A 22048-nucleotide genomic window follows, 5' to 3' on the forward strand; every position below is an offset into this window, starting at 1 on the left:
TTTTAAGGGGTTCCCATTTTCTTGACAACGATAGTTACGAATTCTAGTCGCATTATTAGACTTTTGTTTCCAATTATTTTTATTAATATTATTATTATTATTCAGAAGAACACTATTCATATGGAACACGCCCACAGGGCCCATTGACTTGAAATTCAAGTTCCCATCCAGTAAGGTGTTCACTTGAAAAAAATTAACAGAAGATAATGGGAAATGTAGAAGGAAGAGATCAGTTTGATTAGGATTGAAAAAATACATGAACAAATAAATAAACAGAGAAAAATGTAAGTCACTTATTAAAATACAAGGAGAATTCAGATTAAAAGAGAGTAACGCCATACTTATATTTACGCAAGAAATATATCTATCTTGTTGCTTTTCCCTTGCTAATTTACTTTTAATTTGTATTATACTCTTTCGCACGACTTCCTGTCTTCCTAAAAGTTTGCTGGGCAAGCGCGTGATCATGTTCAATATGTATGTATGTCTATTCGTTTGTTGATTTATATGTATTTGTTATTCATGTATTTTTCTATTTCATCCCTTTTTTCATAAATGGCAAGCCAGATCTGCTCTATGGAAGCTTCATTTACAAGCTGAGGGCATTTAAGATTTGTTTCATAAAAAAGCTTACCTGTTTTGAGTAATAATAATAATAATAATAATAATAATAATAATAATAATAATAATTATAATAATATGTAAAACATACAACAACTGTCCAAAGCTACTTTTTTGTAAGCAGTTACGGGTATAAATATAGCATTGATGTACCCTGACTTATTCGCCTTCAGAAACTACAATAATAATAATAATAATAATAATAATAATAATAATAATAATAATAATAATAATAATAATAATTACATAAGCTTATTCCCACATCCACAAAAAGTATCGTAAAATAGGATACAAAGTGTGCGCAAAAGAAAGAGAGAGAGAGAGAGAGAGATCCCAATCCACTTTCAAACCTTAAGACCCGTAGATAACGAGAGAGAGAGAGAGAGAGAGAGAGAGAGAGAGAGAGAGAGAGAGAGAGAGAGAAGAAAAACATCCCAATCCACTTTTAAATCCTAAGACCCGTAGATAACGAAAGAGAGAGAGAGAGAAGAAAAACATCCCAATCCACTTTTAAACCTTAAGACCCGTAGATAAGAGAGAGAGAGAGAGAGAGAGAGAGAGAGAGAGAGAGAGAGAGAGAGAGAACTTCCACGAAAGTAAATTTCCGAGACATTGGTTATGAATACAGAAATCGCTGGAGCAGACAAATATTTACAGTCAGCCCAAATCCCGACCTTCATGCCTTAACGTCAACAGAAAATGGACAGGACGACCCAGATAAATAAGGCCTACGGCTGGCTAACTTTATAAGGAAGATTTACGGAAAAAAAAACTGAGTAGTACGACTACAGAGAGAGAGAGAGAGAGAGAGAGAGAGAGAGAGAGAGAGAGAGAGAGAGAGAGGTAAAGGGACATAAACACAAAGTTGCTAAAATTGAACCATAAAGAATACCGTAGAGAGAGAGAGAGAGAGAGAGAGAGAGAGAGAGAGAGAGAGGGAGAGATAAAAGGAGGTTAGGGAGAACAGAGAGAAGTTACTAGAATTGAAGGTTAAAGAATATGGAGAGAGATTGAGAGAGAGAGAGAGAGAGAGAGAGAGAGAGAGAGAGAGAGAGAGAGAGAGAGACAGAAGGGTTATAAAGGATATGAACACAAAGTTACCAAAACTGAACCATAAAAAATACCGTAGGGAAAGAGAGGGGAGAAAGAAATTGAGAAAAAGAAAAAGAAAAATGGCGAGAGAAAAAAGTGAGAGAGAGAGAGAGAGAGAGACGCATGTATACAAGGGTATATATGCACGTTACTAAAACTGGACTTTCACCAGGGAATACCGTACGGAGAGAGAGAAAGGAGAGAGAAAAACACAAAGAGAGAGAGAGAGAGAGAGAGAGAGAGAGAGAGAGAGAGAGAGAGAGATGGGAGGGCTTGATTGAATCGAACTTGATAGAATGGAAGCGGGCGTTCCAATCTCCCACTCACCCTGAGTGCGAGTGTGGGTGAGAAAGATTAAACCTTATCGATTTTGCCTTATGAAGAGAACCAAGACGAGCAAGAAACGGCCGAATTATGGCGGGGCGCCACGCCAAAGAAAGGGAAGCCGATAAATTTAACTCCTGGGAATTTTTGGAGTGCGTCCCAAATTCCCGCCTTCCGTTTTCGATCGGCTGATTGCTTACACTTTCCGTCTGACAGTTTTCAAATTCATGGCGCCAGACTTGTTACTTGTGGCAATGATATCAATCAGGTAATTGGAACAGAATAGAATATAGAATCTGGGTCAAAGGCCAAACGCTCGCACCTATGAGGTCATTCAGCGCTGAAACAGAAATTGACAGTAGAAAGGTTTGAAAGGTGTACCAGGAGGAAAACCTCGCAGTTGCACTATTGAATCAACTGTCAGGAAACGGTGGAAAGGATAAGAGAGGAAGGGATTATGAACTGAGGTACAGTAAAAGGAATGAAAAGGGGTTGCAGCTAGCAGCCAAAGGGACGTTACAAAGAACCTTAAGTAATGCCTACAGTGCACCGCATGAGATGCATTGATGGCACTACCACCCTACAGGGATCAGGCAATTAGATGTAAAAAAAAAATTGAAAGCTTTTGCCAATTAGCCTACTTTATGCAATTTTGACGCAATTTTACTGTAAACGCACTTAGCCTAATAGACTTTCAGGCAATTCTGATTCTTACAAGTTTCCAATGTAGTAGTAGTTATTATTATTATTATTATTATTATTATTATTATTATTATTATTATTATTATTACTGCATTCAGAAGATGAACCCTATTCATAAGGATCAAGCCCAGGACCACTAACTTGAAATTCAGGCTTCCAAAGAAAATGGTGATCATTAGGAAGAAGTAAGAGGAGTTAAGAGGAAATACAGAAAGAAGTGATCCCACTTCTTAAAAAGTGAAAATAAATAAATTAACATTATTTATGGCAAGTCTCTTGTAAGCAAGCACTGCACTGTAATCAAAGTATCTGTGACTGGACTTCACTCCATTACAGTTAATTTACCCACTTTTTTTATGTGGAAACTGACTATCGACACCACATTCTACAGGTGTAAGGCATGAAAGACCAATTAAAAACTCCCTGAGAAGTAAGTGTCTCAAATACGGCTCCCTCACAGACCAATAATTAGCCGAAAATCTGGAAATTTGCGCTGGAGTGAGCAGGTGATTTGAAAAACGGATGAGCAGAATTGATGATAATTACCAGATATACTCTTTAAGTGATCTTCTCGAGAATTTGTTTTAGGAGACATGAGACCAAAGCCGAGATGGTTTCCATGGCTACATCTATCGTCCACTTGAGTCGATTTTTCCCAAAAGTTAAAAAATTTCAAGAAGGTCACCTGTTAAATAAGCTTGCAAGTTTCATCAAATTCCCTTTACACATAAGTTGGTCAAGTCTGTTAAATCAACGTAGCGGGAAAACGACTGGTCACGAAGGTATCTGTCAACGGGTACATTAACCACAAGATAATTACTCGTTTTTATATTTATTGCCGTCACTTGTCATTTATCAATTATTTTTATGTCCTAAAGATAATCAGCATTCCTGAGGCAGGATTATAAGATTATTCACCAAGAGATATGATATTCCAAAGTCATCAGCGTTGTCCTATTATTTAAGTACAATCAAAGTCAACTGTTTACCTAAAAACACACACTCTATATGCATATACACGTGTGCGCGTAAGTGATCGCGTGTGCGCGCGCACGCATCCACGCGCACACGAACAGAAACAAACCGCCTGAAGTGGGTGCACGAACAGATAAATGCAAATAAGATATTGCTATTGAAAATTCAATTTGACCTCATCACGGGAAATTTCCCAGCAGGCCCATTCTCGAAGGGCTATAAGTCAACGCTCGGCTCCAGGCAAGATCAATGGAGGAGGAGGAGGAGGAGGAGGAGGAGGAGGAGGAGGAGGAGGAGGAGGAGGAGAGGGGGTGGGCAGGAGGAGGGGGTGGGCAGGACGAGGAGGAGGAGGAAGAGGGGGAGGAGGTAGGCAAGAGGGGGGGGAGGAGGAAGAGGACGAGGAGGTAGAAGCAGGGTGGGGGGGGAAGGAGGGAGGGCGTGATAATGCGAGTACAAGCCGCACGGTGCAATAATAAGTCGTTCGTATCAGAGGCCAAAACAAAGAGCTCATAGGCTTAATGGCGCACGACGAGGCAGGAGAGAGAGAGAGAGAGAGAGAGAGAGAGAGAGAGAGAGAGAGAGAGAGAGAGAGAGAAAATTTGTGTGTGTTCAAGCTCAAAGGGCCCCCTCCTCGTAAGTCATCATCCTTCTCCTACAGGAATACCGAACAACAGCCTAACAGGAGCATTAATGATCGAAGTCTGCAACATCTCACAAGAACCTTGTCGTTTCGACTAAGTTGCCGTCAGCGGTGATATTAGGCGGGTAATGCGGTTGCGTTATCCGAGTCATTTTTCTTAGTCAATGTGGGTAAAACGTTCTCTTCGGAGATGAAACAACGCAAAGAAAAACAACGCTGTAGCTCTTGATCTTTTTATTAGATCAAGCTGGTTTTGTACCCATATAAAACTGGGTAATAAAATAATCAGCATTTTAGATATTAGACCTCTTCCAAAGCTAAACAGAGAGAGAGAGAGAGAGAGAGAGAGAGAGAGAGAGAGAGAGAGAGAGAGAGAGAGAGAGAGAGAGAGAGTACATCCGCCAATCTTCAAGAGCATTCCACTGTTTTCACGATCTTTCTCAAAATGTAATAAAACCTTCCTTTGTCGAAAGCCCAACCCTCTACAAAATTTAATTGAAATCCATTAATAACATTTTCATAACATATCAAGATATCTTGTAAACAGACGAACAGAGGCGAATCCACATCTCCATCTCACCTCCTTGCTGGAAGTCTCAAAGCTCTACAGTGTAAAAAAAATATATATATAAAAAAATAATAAAAAAAAAAAGCTGCGAACTGATATGAGCCACCACCGGGCTGTCACCAGCCTCCAGCATCCCAAACTCGAAAGACCAATAATCATTATTTCCGGGGACAAAGTGACCCCGATGGGCATTATCCAATCAGGGAGCACCCATTCGTCTCAGCTGCTCCATTTATTAGAAAAGTCATCAAGACCCCGAACACATTCCGGGGGTCGGATGCAAATGAACTTTTCCTAGCCCTGACACCCGCAACTCCCTAAATCAAGGGAAGTGTCGTTTGCAGCACGAGGAACTTTCTCCCCAAAGGCGTCGGGTTTTTAACGAAAGGGAATAAATAAATAAATAAATAAATAAATAAATAAATAAATAAATAAAATAAATAAATAAATAAATAAAATACCCCTTTAAAGACCGGTTTAAGTTATAGGCACTTTTATCTTTGATGTTATTTTCGTTTATAAAACTGACTGAATAATCAATAGCTAAAATTAAAACTGATTTTATGTCATCATATTTTTAGTAGAAGTCCTTCTTTGCCATTACACAAACAGATAAAATATCTGATATTACCCATAAAATAAAGAAGTCAAATAAGAACTATAATTTATACATTTTTGTGCGAGACATAGGTAATATTACCAAATGTTTCATTTGTCAATTTATAAAACTGGATTTTACTCTTGGAAAAATATGAAGAAATAAAATCAGTTTCAGTTATTGATCTTTCAGTCAGTTTTATAAATGAAAATAACACCAAAAATAAAAGTGGTTATAGCTTAAACCTGTCTTTTAAAAAAAGGCTATTCTGGTTTGAGCATAGGAGATTATATCATCTTACACTATAGGCAGAACTCCAAGTATATTGTTCGTGAAGTTAAACAGCAAAACTTTCACTCTTTTAAGAAATCTGATCAAATAAAATCAAAAGGTACAATTCTAACCAACGAGTTCCAGTTAATTTCATCTCAGCCTAAAATTCGCCCAAGACAACAGCTGTAGCGTCCCATTCGACAAACAAAACGCGAACAGCTTCCGTGGACTGAATTGAATTGAAGAATAAAAGGAACGAAACTGGGACCTATGAGGGCATTCAGCGCTGGAACGGAAACTGACAGTAAAAGGTTTGAAAGGTGTAACAGGAGGAAAACCTCGCACTTGCACTGTGGATCAATTGTTAGGAGGGGGTTGAAGAAAGTAAGATGGAAGAAAGAGAATATGGAAGAAAGAGAATATGGAAGAAAGAGAATATGAACGGAGGTACAGTAAAAACGAACATGGGGCTGCAGCTAGAGCGAAGGGCGCTAAAATGCCTACAGTGCACCGCACGGCCACGCCCTACGGAGGACAGCTTCCGTCAGTGTAATTTTCCAAAAACTGGAAAAACTTCCCATTCCGAAAAGTCAAAAGAGCTCTTTTAACGTGAGGCAGGAACTGCTCCATCCAGTCTGGGGAGATATCTAATATAATAAAGCCAACCAACATTCGCCAATATTGTCTCGCTCAAACTCCATCACGGTAACAAAGTTTGGGGTGAGTAAAACTTTATAGTTTTTTATTTTATTTTACGTTACGAGGTCGTGTGTCAGTCGGGCGGAAATTTTTATCTTTGCGTAAATACTCTCTTTGCAGATACTATTACTATTACTACTACTATTACTACTAGTTTTTAATAATAATATTATTATTATTGCAATAATAATAATAATAATAATAATAATAATAATAATAATAATAATAATAATGTTGAGGTTTTATTTTTATTGGCCCAGATTGGTCTTTGTTGGCAACTTGAACTGAATAATAATAATAATAATAATAATAATAATAATAATAATAATAATAATAATCATCATCATCATCATCATCATCATTATTATTATTATTATTATTATTATTATTATTATTATTATTATTATTCGCCCGGATTGGTTGTTGGTAACAAACTTAATAATAACAAAAATAAAAATAAAAATAATAATATTATTATTATTATTATTATTATTAAGTCCAAGCTAGCAACAAACACCAATCTGGTCGAATACAAACAAAACCCCAACTCTTGAATAATAAGCACAAACAACAAACAACAAACCATCTGCCAAAAGAAAACTGAAAAGGCAAAAGGTCATAAGGCTACGTCATTCATTTCGTTTGATGTGACAGATAACTGTACTCCAACCACTAAGGCTTCGAACAATTTTTCCAATTACGAAAATCCATTAACCAGAAAATAACGAGGTCTTTCACTGCTAGCATTGATATCATGCTTTAAAATCGGTGCATTTATCTTTAGTGGCATGGACGTTTTCAGCAGATAATTTTCTTGTGGAATACAGAGTGGAATGGAATATAGAATTTTGGCCAGAGGCCAAGCACTGGGACCTATGAGGTCATTCAGCCCTGAGAGGAAAATTGAGAGCAATAGGTTTAAAAGGTGGAACAGGAGGAAAACCTCGCAGTTGCACTGTAAAACAGTTGTTAGAAGAGGGTGGAAAGTAAGATGGAAGAAAGAATATGAACGGAGGTACAGTAAAAGGAAAGAAAGGGGTTGCAGCTAGGGCCCGAAGGGACGCTGCGAAGAACCTTGGGTAATGTCTACAGTGCACCACGTGAGTTCACTGACGGCACTAACCCCCTAAAATAAAATTATCAATTGAATGTTGCATAACCGAAAATACATAGAGACGTTTAATTAAAGAAAACTATAAGGAGGGCGTTCAAATGCGACGAAAATATATTACTAAGACAATAAAAAAAAACGTCTTTTGTCAGGCATGATGATGAAACTGTATCATCCAAATATATCCCAAATATATCAAGAATAAATCGAGCAGGCGTCCAAGCGTTCAAGAAACTCATAACTGCAAAGCATAAATTTGAGCGCAACATTTCAGCCCCTCCTTAAGGTGGCTGAGTCAACGTCCAAACTCTTCTTCTTCCAGTGACTATCAAAAATCAAAGTCTATTAAAAAAAGTTCGTGCTTGCCAGAAGTCGAAAAGAGAGTCAGAATCCTGTCATGTTTCACACTTCACCGGAGGAGGTTAAAGTCCTCTTCAAGTCAACGTGCCAGTAAAGGCAGGGTCATTCTACGTCTGAAGTCTGAACCCATCCGAAGCTTTGGTCTATTATGGGATAGGATAGGAATGTAAGATTAAGGGCAAAGACCAAACGCTGGGTCCTATGAGGTCATTCATCGCTGAAAGGAAAACTGAGAATAAATGAGGTTTTAAATGTGAGACAGGAGGAAAACCTCGCAGTTGCACTGTGTAATATTTGTTAGGAGAGAGTGGAAAGTAAGATGGAAGAAAGAGAACATGAACGGAGGTATAGTAAGGAATGAAAGGGGTTGCAGCTAGGGGACGAAGGGACGCTGCAAAGAACATTAAATAATGCCTACAGTGCACCGCGTGACGTGCACTGATGGCACTAACCCCCCTACGGGGTAAGTGTATTATGAGTTAGCTTACTAATCAAAACTAAAGTCTACCAATGTTCACCATTTGTTAATGTCTATCAAAAGTTGAAGTCCACCACATGTAAGAGGCAAATTTAGCAGAATTTTATCAAAGTTTATAAAAATAACTTGTAAGAAGCTGAATAGTACCCCAAGTCAGTTTCTATTTCAATTAGAGTCAAAATCTACCAGAGGTCAGACAGCGAAATACCCCATTTCTCAAAAATGACTTTAAGAAGTCAAGAGTTACAATAAGTCAATACCTAAAGTTAACACCACGAGAAATATTAAACCAAGCAAAAAACGTGCGTGGAATAAACCATCTTCAAATTCAGCCCCCACGCCCCAAAAAAAAAAAAATAAATAAAAGGACCAAAGTGCCCAATTACATCACCGCTCTACCCAACCACCTAATCTAGCCACGCAAAAAAAAAAAAAAAAAAAAAAAAATTGTTCGCTCCATTAACTTTGCCTCATTCACTACTAATTAAATACATGCTGGACCATTACCAACGAATTTCTGGGATTGGGAATTTATTCCCGTTTTCAACATAATCTCTTTTCGTATTTCTCCGGTCTTGTCTGCTCTACACAGGGTGAAATAATTCGACCAATATTCGCATTACGTAAATTGAGATTACTTTCATTAGTGGGTCGAGTTTTATCTGAAGTTTTACGAGTATGTAACTGTAAACATTATAATGTTACATGACTTACATTTACTGACCATAGTATTAAAATTTTTTTACGATATACAGAAAAGAATATATAACAGAATATAGAACCTATGAGGTCGTTCAGCACTGAATGGGAAATTGCATAATGAAACAATTGTTAGAGAGGGTGGAGACTCAGATGGAATAAAGAGAATATGAACGGAGATACAGTAAAAGGAACGAAAGGGGTTGCAGCTAGGGCCGAAGGGACGCTGCAAGTACCCTTAAGTAAAGCCTACAGTGTACCACGTGAGGTACACTGACAGCACTAACCACCGTCGGAGTTTTTACAATATACAGCTGCAATATAATATATATCAGAATTATTTTTCAAACAGTATAATGATTTTTCATGTAGGATTGCAAATACGGTAGAGAGCTTTTCTTGTGAAAAAAAAAAAAATAATACTAGAGCAGAAACATAATACGATTAGAAAAGTGATAGAAAATTGTTTTTATTCTCATTCCATAAAAATTCAGGTTTATTATGAATAATAGCCAGCATTAATGATTTCGAACATTTAGCTATAAAAAAACTTGGTTATAACTAATGAATATCAAGAACAATATCCACTACTTCAATAAAAAAAAAATTCAGTGTACGAAAAGGAGAACAAGAAAAAAAAAGGGGAGAGGAAAAAAATCAGCCATCATGAGGCGAGAAAAACCTTGAATAATGCGAAGCGATATTTCTCAAAATCTTTATTGCCTATGCTCCTGGGGACGACGAGACGATGCTCTTAACGCTCTTTCGCAGACGTTCGATTTCCCCCACCCTGGGAGTAACGCCCCCTCAAACCCCGCCTCCCCACCCGTAACCCCCCCACCTAAAATCCTCCTCCTCCACGGTGGAACCTTTCCATTTTCCTCTTTCATTTTTCGATCAAGAACTGGTTGAATGTTAAGACGGCGCCACACGGGCACGTCTGCAGGCATCTTTAAGTACCTTGCCCTTACGACTTCATACAAAGTATCATATAACTTTACATAATGATGAACAATTTCAAGTCAAGCATAAGGTGATATCACTAATTACGAATTCACTAAATTCCAGTTTTGTTAAAAACACTGGGCATTTAATGCTAAGCACAGAATACACTGTTATAGAACGCTTATGCCAAAGGCCAAGCACTGGGACCTATGAGGTCATTTAGGGCTGAAAATAATGTCGAAACAATTGTTAGGAGAGGGAGGAAAGTAAGACAGGTGGAAGAAAGAGACTATGAACGGAGGTATAGTAAAATGACTGACAGGGAGTTGCAGCTAGGGGCCGAAGGGACGCTTAAGTAATGCCTACAGTGCACCGCGTGAGGTGCACTGACAGCAATACCCCTCTGTCCCTCTAAGGGGTATGCTAAGCACATTAGTACCTGCTTAAAAAATAAAGTAAAACAAAATCAAATAACATAAAAATAAAATAAAATAGTGGCCATGTGCCACAGCCCTTGAGGTTCTCATCTTACGTAACATCTCCGAGGCCATATCTGGAATCTCAAATGGCCCCTAATACGAACGACACCCAAGCGACACACAGCATGAACAGCAGTACTTTAAGTCCCCGTTGCTACGAACGAGAAATCGCAGGAAGAGTGATAAGTGGAATCCAAGACACGAGTATGGCTATACATATCGCTGATATTTCTAACGGTATTTGTTGGTGAGTACTTAATTGATTGAATGAATATACTATTTAGGCCAAAGACCAAGCACTGGGACCTATGGGGGCATTCAGCACTGAAATGGAAATTGACAGTCAAAGGTTTGAAAGGTGTAACAGGAAGATAACCTCGCAGTTGCACTACGAATCGCTGTTAGAAGAGGGTGGAAAGTAAGGTGGAAGGAGGAGAATACGAAAGGAAGTAGAGTAAAAGGAACGAAAGGGGTTGCAGCTAGGGATCGAAGGCACGCTGCAAAGAACCTTAAGTAATGCCTACAGTGCACAGCAGGAGGTGCACTGACGGCACTACCTCTTATGGGGGATAAGTACTTAATGACGCGGTTAGCGTAACAACTTCCCAATGACTACTTCCGGTACTACATGGCAGGGCCCCGTGATTTAAAAAAATTGCTGTTGTTCTGGGTATATTTGAACTTTTACCTTAATTCCCTACATAATGACCTGACTAACTCTGATATAATACCTAAGACTAATACTAAGAGTGGAGAAACAATCCACCGTTATCAAAACTGTACAAATGTATTTAGCTTTATTTCTAAATGTATTTGTACAGATACATAACTACAGATTTGTTTCTCCGTTTTGAGACTCATGCTACTGCAAGATAATCCCACCACGATTCTGAGAAGCCTGAGAGATATTCCCTAGAGATATTCTTTGTAGGCTAAGTTGTAAATCCAATACATTGGCAAAAGCAACTGGCATTTTGCCACACGTATACGTTCTACGACATGACTGTAGTTCTAAAACAATATGAGATGGTTTAAAATACCAGAGAAAGACGATGGTGTTCACTAAAACCGTAATAAAATTTCTAGGAAAGAGAGAGAAGTTAAGTATACCCTAGTTTAACCAGACCACTGAGCTGGTTAAACAGCTCTCCTAGGGCTGGCCCGAAGGATTAGACTTATTTTACATGGCTAAGAACTAATTGGTTATCTAGCAACGGGACCTATAGCTTATTGTGGAATCCAAACCACATTATACCGAGAAATGGATTTCTATCAACAGAAATAAATCCCTCTAATCCTTCATTGGCCGGCCGGAGACTCGAACTCGGGCCTAGCAGGGTGCTAGCCGAGAACTCTACCGACTCGTCCAACGAGAGAGAGAGAGAGAGAGAGAGAGAGAGAGAGAGAGAGAGAGAGAGAGAGAGAGACTTACACTGGCGTCGCTCCTGGGTGCCTGTCAAGAAAAAATACCTCGAAAAATTGTTTCGACATTAGATCGTTACACACCAGGAAATAATACAGCACAGTGTGGCAACTTTTCACTAAATCTCTTGTAAGGAGCTTTGCCGTAATGACGAAAAACTTGAACTGACGTTGCCAAAACAATTTTTCTTGTCTTTTTTGGGGAGGAAAGGAATAAACAATTTAGGCTAAATGCCAAGCGCTCAGACCTATGAGGTCATTCAGCGCCGAATCGGAAACTGACAGTAGAAAGGTTTGAAAGGTGTAACAGGAGAAAAACCTCTCAGTTGCACTGTAAAACAATTGTTAGGAGAGGGTGGATAACAAGATGGAGAGAATTGAATATGAATGGAGGCCGGGTAAAAGGAATGAAAGAGGTTTGGGGGGGAAGAGAGATCCCATCTTGTGAACCCTCTCTTAAAAAAAATACCCTTCAAACACTACATAATTCAATACCATTAAAATAATATCATGGTTAAAATAATCTTGGTCAACTGATCCCACATTTAGGAAATAAGGTAAACATCAATAAAACCACATCTTCAGTTTATTAGCAAAATGGTAAGGCACTAGGGTAACACTAGCAAACTGGTGGTTCATTCCTTGCATGCCAATAAACTACCTTGGTTCAAGAAAATCGCATGGGGCTCACAACCTTATATAGTTTACACACACACACACACACATATATATATATATATATATATATTTTATATATATATATATATATATATATATATATATATATATATATATATATATATATATATATAATTTCGCTCTCTCTTTTGTCTAGTGTACATAATATTTTATTTGGGAGGTGCTTGCTGTGCACAAATATGTTCTTCTAATTTTCTGGTTTTAAATAATAATAATAATAATAATAATAATAATAATAATAATAATAATAATAATCCTTGCCAACAACTAGTATAACCAACACAATATCTAATTGTATTACTGAACATCCCTCCCCACGCAATCCCCTGGTAAACACCAAACCCCCAGTAAACACCAAATCCCCTAGTAAGCATCAGTCATTCCAAGATGTCAGCGAAACAAAAGCTCGTATTTTTCCCCTTACCATTAATTCAACAGTATCTGATGTAGCGTCCCTTGCTTATTTTAATAAGAGCTCTTTCATTTCCGACTTCCTTGCGTATACGGTTATGCATATTTACTTCTCGTTAAGTTTACGTGCATCTGAGTTTGGTCAGCTACCATAACTTATTTATACCGCAATTCGGCTGCAACCTCCTTTCATATTCTCTTTCGTCCATCTTACTCTCCATCCTCTCCTAACAACTGATTCACTGTGCAACTGAGAGGTTTTCCTCCCGTTACACTTTTCAAGCGTTTTACTGTCAATTTCCGCTTCAGCGCTGAATGACCTCATAGGTCCCAGTGCTTGGACTCGCTTAAATCCTATATTAAATTCCATTCAATTCAATTCTAATAAAGTTACTGGAGTACTTCCAGTATGCATTGACCTACGTCGTCTAACTGACGAAAATAGATTAACGCTTTGGGAAAAATCAATTTTTCAAGTTCTACAACCATGGGAAATTTATTTTTTGTTTTCGAAAGCGGCCATTAAAATTTCGACACGTAGAGAGTTGAGCGGACAAACCGTCTCCGGTTTAGGTGAGGCGAGTTTTGACATCTTAATTTAGTACTACAAGACTCTTGCTTCTCAGCTGGGGAGGTCTACAGACATGTACTGGATATAACGAGCACCACTGTCTGACAAGAAAATATATATATATATATATATATATATATATATATATATATATATATATATATATATATATATATATATATATATAGTATATATATATTGTACATAAATATATATACATACATATACTGTATATACATACATATTATAGTTACATATACAAAACTATCTATCTACCAATCTATATATATGTACATATATAACAAATATAATGTATATATATACACCCCTATCTATCTATCTGTCTATATATATGTATCTATCTGTCTGTCTATATATATATATATATATAATATATATATATATATATATATATATATATATATATATATATATATATATATATAATATATATGTGTGTATTTGTATATATACACACATTATTATATACACACACACACACACACACACACACACACACACACACACACATATATATATATATATATATATATATATTGTATGTAAACTTCCCCATAATCGGACTGACTTCACAAAAGCTAAACGTTACTGTAAGTTCATCATTAAGGTTCTGAAATGAGGACGAACACCCTATCACGAAACACATAACAAACAAACACATGCACCAACACTTACGTGAAAGCTGCAAGGGCTCCAACAACATTCAATCCACGAAACAAACGCCTGTCCTCGCAGCAAGTAATTCTCAACCAGCACAGTATACTTGGCATTAGCGATTTAACGAATCCTCACTAGAATTACAAATCCAACGCCTTTCAAACCCCCTCCTTTTTTTTGTTCATCGTCTAAATGAAACCCCTTAGCAACTTTTACAACAATGTAAGTAGGTGTATATGAAAGGGTCTACAGAGTACACGCGACTGTCCCTTACACACTGAATACTCTCCGACAACTGAAGTCTGAAGTGAGACAATTTCGACTGGCGGTACCAAATCACGGAGAGCTTTCGCTTCAAAACGGCCTAACAGGGGAAATAATGGCGATTTCTTGAAATTAGCAATTACTGTCAAATGACACGAGTATCAAGAGGAATGCAAGTACAATGAGAAAGTAAAAGGATATTTTATGTTTATATGAATCTCATGAGTGCCAATAGGCCAAGCGATTATTCTTCACACCACGAAACAGTTTGAATCCTCTGAATGTTTTATGCCTATTTTAATTTTGTAAGTAGCAGAGTGGCATTGAGTTAAAACTAATGTTTTAACGTTTTATAGAAAAAAAAACGCATGAATAATTCAAAAATTTAATCACTGTATGCTTTGAAACACGCCCAATCATTACTCTGCTCGGACTTAGGTTGGTACCCACACCAAACTCAACTCTGGCGCTGCCTACTAGCGGGACCACTAGCGTTTATCGTTGTACTTTTCTTAGGGTGCGTCCACACTGCAACGAGCCTTTGACAAATACCAGATAATCGTACGAAGGACTGGTTAGGATTACCAACAAGTCGTTAGCTTGTATACAACTTGCATGTGATGTGTGCGATAAGTTATTAACGTGCTTGTATGTGTGTGTAATACAAGTTTTTATTTTGGTGTGGACACACTTTTCGTAAAATAATGAAAAAATTAAGACTTTCTCGAACTGTACTTCCAGCAGTTTTCTTCCAAAACTGAAATTTTCGAGAGGCAAAAAACAAAATAAAATAAATAAAAGGTCCATGAACAGACTTTCAAAAGAGTGCTGCGGAAAACAACCCATACGAGCATCGGAAAACTTTCCCGTGAGGAGCAAAAGTTTCGCAAGAAATGGCAGGAACTAATCCGGAGTAGGCACTTCGCGGAAGAAAAACAGATAAAACACTTTCAGAAAAAAGTCTAAGCACAACCATGTAACACGCACACACACACACACACACACACATACACACACACGCACACACACATATATTATGCTTATTTTTATGATTTCCTTTTAAAAAATATATGTGTGTTTTTCTCTTTATTTTCGAATACCAACGGCCGTTTTCCTTTATCTTTAACTGTATCAAAAAAACTTATGCTTATTTTTTAGTAGTTTTCAGAATACATAGTATCAGTTACCATTTGCCGTTCCATTTATAATTATTGGATAGTATATATATAAAATTTATCGAAAATTTTAAACTCTACAACATCCACACTGATGTGAGGGTTTACTTATGCTTATTTTCTCATGATTTCCTTCCGAAAATCAAAGGGGTCTTTTATTTTATTTTCTCAAAGAATGTCCTACTGGCGTTCAATACACCACCAGTCACTGTGGGCCATGCAAGACCTTACAAATATAAACAGACATATCTTTACAAAGAAGAAAGAATAGAATACAATGTAGCATTTAGGCCAAAGGCCAAGCGCTGGGACCTTTAAGGTCATTCAGCGCTGAAACGGAAATTGACACTAAAAGGTTTGAAAGGTGTAACAGGAGGAAAACCTCGCAGTTGCACTATGAATCAATTATTAGGAGAGGGTGGAAAGTAAGATGGAAGAAAGAGAATACAAACGGAGGTACGGTAAAAGGAATGAAATGGGTTACAGCTAGGGGCCGAAGGGACGCTGTAAAGAACCTTAAGTAATGCCTACAGTGCACCGCATGAGGTGCACTGACGGCACTACCCCCGTACGGAGTAAAGAACTTGCATGAAGCAACGTGGGAGTAATGGGCATCTAATCTCAGCACCTACTTTCAAATATCAATCTCTCTCTCTCTCTCTCTCCTACAACTCTCTCTCTCTCTCTTGTCTCTCTATATTACTTTTGTCTACTTCTCTCTCTCTCTCTCTCTCTCTCTCTCTCTCTCTCTCTCTCTCTCTCTCCTTCTAGATGAACCAAGATGTGATGCCACTGGTCACCTAAGCGACTCTACCACGTGATGCAATTCAGACTTGATCCAGTAAAACGTAATCTAATTCCAAAGGCAGAACTGACACCTCCACGGCTTTCGATGACCTGGGTAAAGTTCTCTCTCTCTCTCTCTCTCTCTCTCTCTCTCTCTCAAACGTCTCAGCAGCATCCATCTACGTACCACCAACGTCGTACTGTCACACCTGAACATGTCTTATTAATACTCTTGCCACATACCATTTGTCCATATTTCACCAATGATCAGGAACACAGAGTAGTGGTATGGCTGCAGCGTGTATATAGTGATTTCATGGGCCTTTTCATCTTCATAATACACTATTACATTACGGTAAAAGACATTCATATCACAGGAGGCATCATCACTCATCAGCAGTAATACCGCCAATTAAAATAAATTTCGTTTAGCTTTCACACCATAACACTCTAAAAAACTCGGTTTTGGGACGTATTTCATAAATGCAAATCCAGTTGGGTCTTAACTTCACCCTTGGGGGTAAATTCCTCAGCAAAGCGTGATAAGTCAGGTCATAAGCATGAAATATGTCCAGTACGAGCCAACTTTATAAGCTGGTAATCTTTGGGTTACGCTGAAGTCATGATTGACTTCTGCATGGCGCTCGTCTTTATACATACATGCATACACATCTGTATACATGTAAGGTATATAACACGTGTATGTATAAAAAGCACACATGGTTACGCTCGTATTTCTCTGATCAGTTATTAATCTATATACTTTTAAGTATTAACAAAAACCGTCTGATTATGTGGCCTCCAAAAGGGATTTCGTAAATCACTCAAAGCGGGTTTTTGACAGGTCGCTCTGAAACCCGCCCCGCCCCCTACCCCACAAAAAAAAAAAAAAATTAAAGCCCTTGCAGTCCAATCCTCATTTATATGACCTCTATTTTCATTTTTAATGTTGTCAGTGAAACCAATATATATTTTTTCATCATCTTAGGTTTCCCGGAATGAAACTATTCAGCCCCGATTTGCACAATTTTTCAAACGTCCTTTTTTTATCAACAAATCTCCACTGGCATGACTGCTTTTTTTAGATGTCTTGTATTTATATATCTTCTTACACACACACACACACACGTATATATATATATATATATATATATATATATATATATATATATATATATATATATATATATATATATATATATATATATATATATATATATATATATATACATATACATATAATACACGCACACATAGATGTACTGTATATACACATATATACTTCTCGTCTGAATATATTTTCTTACACATTACATATATGAAATGTATAATATATATGTTCCACCTGAACAGGATTTGTCGTTATTCACTTGACTTGCTTGGCTACAAAACATGCCCAGTTTCTTCTCAGCATTTCATTCAAGTCATTCAAGTTTAAATTTTCTCGCCAACAGCTTTCTTTCACTTTCTGTAAAGATATAATTGCTGATGTTTGTAGCATGTTATAACTATTTTGTTTACAGGTGCACATATGTTTCCAAGAAGGCTTATTCTTCTTCTTAAGCATTTTGGCGTTTCTATAAACATGACGCAACACCTTTTATTTACCAACTTCTTCCCAAATTCTGCAACAGGTAGCCAACACCGAATGCAAGTCTAAGATCACTTTTGTATAACACAGAATTTGCATGCGTCGACATTTCGGTGAAACACGTCCCAAGCAAAAGTCGGCAACATATCGCACATATGTCACAAACAAGTTAAAAACTAGCTAGCGTCTGTACTTGGAGAACGAAGCCTTGGTAAATGCTTGACAATCGTATGAAGCAGTGGTAAGAGGTACCGAAAATTCGTCGACTCGTACCCAACCTGTCTGCGATGTGTGTGCAATAAGTTGGTGACTTGTGTTTGTAACATGTTTTACGACAGTGCGGACACACCCTCAGGAAACAAATACGTTTTCAGGGATGAAGAAATACAGAAGAAAATGTGGGCCATTTCACGCGGAATGTAGTGACAGGAACCAGAAAAAGTGTATTCGCGTATCGCTGCCCTCATCATCATCATCATCATCATCTGTGCGTCATTCATTCCATTTCTCGGAATTCGCCAGCTCCTCCTCCTCTTCCCCTCCATCCCCTTTATTTCTTAAATCAACAGAATTGCTGCTTTCCGTTAAAGCTGCCTCTCGGTCACTCGAAAGTGTCCCAAGTTCTTCATCACGCCTTCTTTTGTTGCGCCACTGTCGGAGGACTGTGAAAGAAGGTCTTGTGTTCACATTCCCCTTGTCGGTTAGTAAAAAGCTACGCATGGGTTTCCATGAGATCTCGTGAAGAAGAAGAAGAAGAAGAAGAAGAAGAAGAAGAAGAAAGAAGAAGAAGAAGAAGAAGAGGAGGAGGAGGAGGAGGAGGATAGGAAATGGAAAGAGTGAAATAATTTCTGATATGAGTCCCAATCCAGGGATTATTAATTAAGACAGTCATTAATTTATTAATAATTTGAATGAAATAATTCCTTTGTTTACTGATTAACTTCTAATTATCTGCAATGCCAGTGGAACGAGTTGTGCTTTCTAATTAACTTTCTGTTATTTTTTGAGTGTTACATTACCTTTCGTCGGATCTTAAGTTCTACGAAGCACCTTCTTTGACGGTGATGTTAAACGGCACTTTATCAGAGCTACATTTTCATTCAAAGTCCCAGTCAGTGTTATTCACAATGCGTTGCAAAGGCGTTTTACTTTTCCGTAAAAGAAAACTATTGTGCCGGCTTTGTCTGTCCGTCCGCACTTTTTTCTGTCCGCACTTTTTTCTGTCCGCACTTTTTATCCGCACCTTATTCTGTCCGCACTTTTTTGTCTGCACTTTTTCTGTCCGCACTTTTCCTATCCATTCTCAGATCTTAAAAACTACTGAGGCTAGAGGGCTGCAGATTGGTGTGTTGATCATCCACCCTCCAATCATCAAACATCCCAAATTGCAACCCTCTAGCCTCAGTAGTTTTCATTTTATTTAAGGTTAAAGTTACCCATAACCGTGCTTTTGGCAGCGATATAGGATAGGCCACCACCCGGCCGTGGTTAAAGTTTCATGGGCCGCGGCTCATACAGCATTATACCGAGACCGCCGAAAGATAGATCTATTTTAGGTGGCCTTAATTATATGCTGTAGCGGCTGGACAGAAAACTCGATTGCGCCGAAGTTTCTTCGGCGCATTTTTTACTTGTTTTTATAGCACGGGTATATCAGAATGTTTTATGGCCAAATGCTAATATCTTTCCATACCGTTTTCAGAAATGTGCATGCAAAAACGTTTTTAGCCATGTGATGAAATTCCAGAACGTTTTTTTAGTTATTTGCTAATACCTTTCCAAAACGTTTTTTAGCCATTTGCTAATACCTTTCCAAAAAGTTATTTTAGCCATTTGCTAAAACCTTTCCAAAACGTTTTTTTAGCCATTTGCTAATACCTTTCCAGAACGTTTTTAGCCATACGCAATAGCGTTCCAAAACGTTATTATCCATGTGGTATTATCTTCCCAAAACGTTTTTTAGTCATACGCTAATACCTTTCCTAAACGTCTTCAGCTCTATGCCAAAACGTTATGAGCCATGTGGTATTATCTTTCCAAAATGTTTTTTAGCCATATGTTAACACCTTTCGAAAACGTTTTTAGCCATACGCCAATACCTTTCCAAAACGTTTTTAGCCATACGCTATGCCCTTCCAAAACGTTTTTGGCCATACACCAATACCTTTCCAAAACGTTTTTAGTCATACGCTTTAGCTTTCCAAAACGTTTTTGGCCATACACCAATACCTTTCCAAAAGTTATTAGCCATACGCTATAGCTTTCCAAAACGTTTTTAGCCATACGCTATACCTTTCCAGAACGTTTTTGTCCATACGCCAATACCTTTCCAAAACGTTTTTAGCCATACGCTATACCTTGCCATAATGTTTTTGGCCATACGCCAATACCTTTCCAAAACGTTATTAGCCATACGCTATAGCTTTCCAAAACGTTTTTAGCCATACGCTATACCTTTCCAAAACGTTTTTAGCCATACGCCATACCTTTCCAAAAGGTTTTTAGCCATACGCTATACCTTTCCAGAACGTTTTTGGCCATACGCCAATAGCTTTCAAAAACGTTATTAGCCATATGCTAATGCCACGTCCAAAGCTTTTTTGAATGTGCTAATACATTTCAAAAACGTTTGTTAGTCACGTTACATGCACACAGATATTATACACTTTCATATGCATGTACGATAACGTTAACCATGACACATCACGGCATGCGTGCATACCACCCGACGGCTCACGAGACCATTCCCTCGTCATTCCAGAGCGAAGTCAGATTGAGCTCCTGGATTCCTGGATGATTCCAGCTGGCCGCGGTATGCTAAGGTGACACATCCGCCCGGCGTCGACACTACGGGGCTATTCACGCGGCGTTTTCAACTTTAATAATTGGAGTTTCTTCGTTTGTTAATCTCCCCCACCAAAACTCCAGTCTCCCTCATTTCCTACGGAAACCATGAATCTAAGACAAAAAAAATTCATTTGAATATGGTCAGAAAAATTTTTTCGGCTTTTTTTTTTACTGAATATCTTCACCTTTAATTCAGTCCGGTTGTCAGTTCGCTCGCTGGAGATAGTTCTCCTAATTGGAGTTTCTTCGTTTGTTCATCTCCTCCTAAAACTCCAGTCTCCCTCATTTCCTACGGAAACCATGAATTTAAGACAAAAAATTTTTTTTTTTGAAAATTCATTTAAATATGGTCAGAAAAGTTTTTTTTTTTTTTTTTTGCTTACTGAATATCTTCACCTATAATTCGGTCCGGCTGTCAGTTCGCTCTCCTGAACATGAATGATATAAATGAACTCTCTGGGAGACAAACTTAGGTCAATGAGAATTCCACAATATCATATAAGCATAAACTCCACAATATCATATAAATTTGCATAACTCAGTAAAATCCGATGCTGTTATAAGTGGATCGTTTCCATCCGGGACAGAAAAGCCTTCAAAGTTTTATCGACTGTTCAGATATTTAATTTGCGTCTTACCACTGGCCGTTACGTGGATCAAAATTTAACACTATTCTTCTTGCGTTTTAATACTTTTTTTTTTATCAATTTATTAATTTTTTTTCTCTCTTTTGATAAGAGGGATCTCTTCTTTCTGTATTGCACTTTACTTCCTCTAAATTCTTCCGAATGGGCACCATATTCTTTGGAAGCTTGAATTTCAAGTCAGTGGCCCCTTTGGTGGGCTTGTTCCATATGAATAGGTTTCATCTACAGAATAATAATAATAATAATAATAATAATAATAATAATAATAATAATAATAATAATAATAATAATAATAATAATAATAATAATACTTGAAAATCTTCACAGAAGACTGCCAACAGCATAGCGAGTAATAAACAGAAAATTAAACAGAAAATAACGAAGTTTTCTACC

General features: G+C 37.7%; 1 protein-coding gene across 8 annotated transcripts in view; it reads right to left on the bottom strand.

Annotated features, from left to right (window-relative positions):
• The window catches only part of LOC136846503 (micronuclear linker histone polyprotein-like), a 625416-nt gene that overhangs the window by 470314 nt on the left and 133054 nt on the right, over nucleotides 1-22048 (bottom strand). For 3 of the 8 annotated variants that reach the window (XM_067117365.1, XM_067117389.1, XM_067117380.1), the window contains exon 1: nucleotides 14364-14642. The exons of 4 other annotated variants lie outside the window; for them this stretch is intronic. The gene's annotated coding sequence lies outside the window, so the exon portion shown is untranslated. Of the gene's footprint in view, nucleotides 1-14363; nucleotides 14643-22048 lie in introns of those variants that run through there. One more of the 8 variants, XR_010855438.1, reaches the window with a different exon arrangement.

This window comes from Macrobrachium rosenbergii, chromosome 2, assembly GCF_040412425.1.
Source record: "Macrobrachium rosenbergii isolate ZJJX-2024 chromosome 2, ASM4041242v1, whole genome shotgun sequence".
NCBI classification, from domain to species: domain Eukaryota; kingdom Metazoa; phylum Arthropoda; class Malacostraca; order Decapoda; family Palaemonidae; genus Macrobrachium; species Macrobrachium rosenbergii.